Source organism: Hemibagrus wyckioides, linkage group LG16 (genome assembly GCF_019097595.1).
Source record: "Hemibagrus wyckioides isolate EC202008001 linkage group LG16, SWU_Hwy_1.0, whole genome shotgun sequence".
Classification (NCBI taxonomy): Eukaryota; Metazoa; Chordata; class Actinopteri; order Siluriformes; family Bagridae; genus Hemibagrus; species Hemibagrus wyckioides.
In genome coordinates, this window is record NC_080725.1 from 24,046,129 (window position 1) to 24,048,628 (window position 2,500).

General features: G+C 49.2%; 1 protein-coding gene across 2 annotated transcripts in view; it reads left to right on the top strand.

Annotated features, from left to right (window-relative positions):
- cwc27 (CWC27 spliceosome associated cyclophilin) overlaps positions 1–2,500 on the top strand; it is a 91,132-nt gene that overhangs the window by 61,634 nt on the left and 26,998 nt on the right. The gene's annotated exons all lie outside the window — the stretch shown is intronic.

Here is a 2,500-nt window from a genome sequence, read left to right on the forward strand (position 1 = left end):
GTGTCTGTGAGTGTGTGTGTCTGTGTGTGTGTGTGTGTGTGTGTGTGTGTGTGTGTGAGTGAGTGTGTCTGTGTGTGAGTGTGTGTGTGTCTGTGTGTGTCTGTGTGTGAGTGTGTGTGAGTGTCTGTGTGAGTGAGTGTGTCTGTGTGTGAGTGTGTGTGTGTCTGTGTGTGTGTGTGTGAGTGTCTGTGTGTGAGTGAGTGTGTCTGTGTGTGTACTGTCTGTGTGTGAGTGAGTGTGTGTCTGTGTGTGAGTGAGTGTGTCTGTGTGTGAGTGAGTGAGTGTGAGTGTCTGTGTGTGAGTGAGTGTGAGTGTGTCTGTGTGTGTACTGTCTGTGTGTGAGTGAGTGTGTGTCTGTGTGTGAGTGAGTGTGTCTGTGTGTGAGTGTGTCTGTGTGTGAGTGAGTGTGTCTGTGTGTGTGTGTGTCTGTGTGTGTGTGTCTGTGTGTGAGTGAGTGTGTGTCTGTGTGTGTGTCTGTGTGTGTGTCTGTGTGTGTGCTGTGTGAGTGAGTGAGTGTGTGTCTCTGTGAGTGTGTGTGTGTGTGTGAGTGTGTGAGTGTGTGTCTGTATGTGTACTGTGTGTCTATGTGTGTTTGTGTGTGTGTGAGTGTGTGTCTGTGTGTGCGTGAGTGTGTCTGCGAGTGTGTGTCTGCGAGTGTGTGTGTCTGTGTGTGCGTGAGTGTGTCTGTGTGTGTGTGTGTGTCTGTGTGAGTGTGTGTGTGTCTGTGTGTGAGTGAGTGTGTGTCTGTGTGTGTGTGTGTGAGTGAGTGTGTGTCTGTGTGTGAGTGTGTGTCTGTGTGTGTGAGTGTGTGTGTGTCTGTGTGAGTGAGTGTGTGTCTGTGTGTGTGTGTGAGTGAGTGTGTGTCTGTGTGTGAGTGTGTGTCTGTGTGTGTGAGTGTGTGTCTGTGTGTGAGTGAGTGTGTGTCTGTGTGTGAGTGTGTGTGTGTGCTGTGTGAGTGAGTGAGTGTGTGTCTCTGTGAGTGAGTGTGTGTCTGTGTGAGTGTGTGTGAGTGTGTATCTGTGTGTGAGTGAGTGTCTGTGTGTGTGTTTGTGTGTGAGTGTCTGTATGTGTGCTGTTTGAGTGAGTGTGTCTGTGTGTCTGTGTGTGTCTGTGTGTGAGTGAGTGTGAGTGTGTCTGTGTGTGTACTGTCTGTGTGTGAGTGAGTGTGTCTGTGTGTGTACTGTGTGTGTGAGTGAGTGTGTGTCTGTGTGTGAGTGAGTGTGAGTGTGTCTGTGTGTGTACTGTGTGTGTGTGTGTGAATGTATGTCTGTGCGTGTGTCTGTGTGTGTGTGTGTGTGTGTGTGTGTCTGTGTCTGAGTGAGTGAGTGTGTGTGTCTGTGTCTGTGTGTGTGTGTGTGTGTGTGTGTGTCTGTATGTGTACTGTGTGTGTGAGAGTGAGTGTGTCTGTGTGAGAGTGAGTGTCTGTGTGTGTGAGTGAGTGTCTGTGTGTGTGAGTGAGTGTCTGTGTGTCTGTGTGTGTGTTTGTGTGTGTGAGTGTGTCTGTGTGTGAGTGAGTGTGAGTGTGTCTGTGTGTGTGTGTCTGTGTGAGTGAGTGTGTCTGTGTGTGAGTGAGTGTGTGTGTCTGTGTGTGTACTGTGTGTGTGAGTGTGTGTGTCTGTGTGTGAGTGAGTGTCTGTGTGTGTGAGTGAGTGTCTGTGAGTGTGTGTGAGTGAGTGTGTCTGTCTGTCTGTGTGTGTGTGTGTGTGTGTCTGTGTGAGTGAGTGTGTCTGTGTGTGAGTGAGTGTGTGTCTGTGTGTGTACTGTGTGTGTGTGTGTGTGTGTGAGTGAGTGTGTCTGTGTGTGAGTGAGTGTGTCTGTCTGTGTGTGAGTGAGTGTGTGTCTGTGTGTGTACTGTGTGTGTGTGTGTGTGTGAGTGAGTGTGTGTGTCTGTGTGTGTGAGTGTGTGAGTGAGTGTGTCTGTCTGTGTGTGTGTGTGTGAGTGAGTGTGTCTGTGTGTGTGAGTGTGTGTACTGAGTGTGTGTGAGTGAGTATGTCTGTCTGTGTGTGTCTGTGTGAGTGAGTGCTTGAGTGAGTGTGTCTGTGTTTGTGTGTGTGAATGTATGTCTGTGCGTGTGTCTGTGTGTGTGTGCGAGTGTGTGTGTGTCTGTGTCTGAGTGAGTGAGTGTGTGAGTGTCTGTGTGTGTGAATGAGTGTGTGTGTCTGTGTGAGTGAGTGTGTCTGTATGTGTGTGTGTGTCTGTGTGTGAGTGTGTGTGTCTGTGTGTGAGTGTGTGTGTCTGTGTGTGTACTGTGTGAGTGAGTGTGTGTATGTGTGTGAGTGAGTGTGTGTCTGTGTGTGAGTGAGTGTGTGTCTGTGTGTGAGTTTGTGAGTGAGTGTGTCTGTCTGTGTGTGTGTGTCTGTGTGTGAGTGTGTGTGTCTGTGTGTGTACTGTGTGAGTGAGTGTGTTTGTCTGTGTGAGTGAGTGTGTGTATGTGTGTGAGTGAGTGTGTCTGTCTGTGTGTGTGTGTGTCTGTGTGTGTGTGTGTCTGTGTGTGAGTGT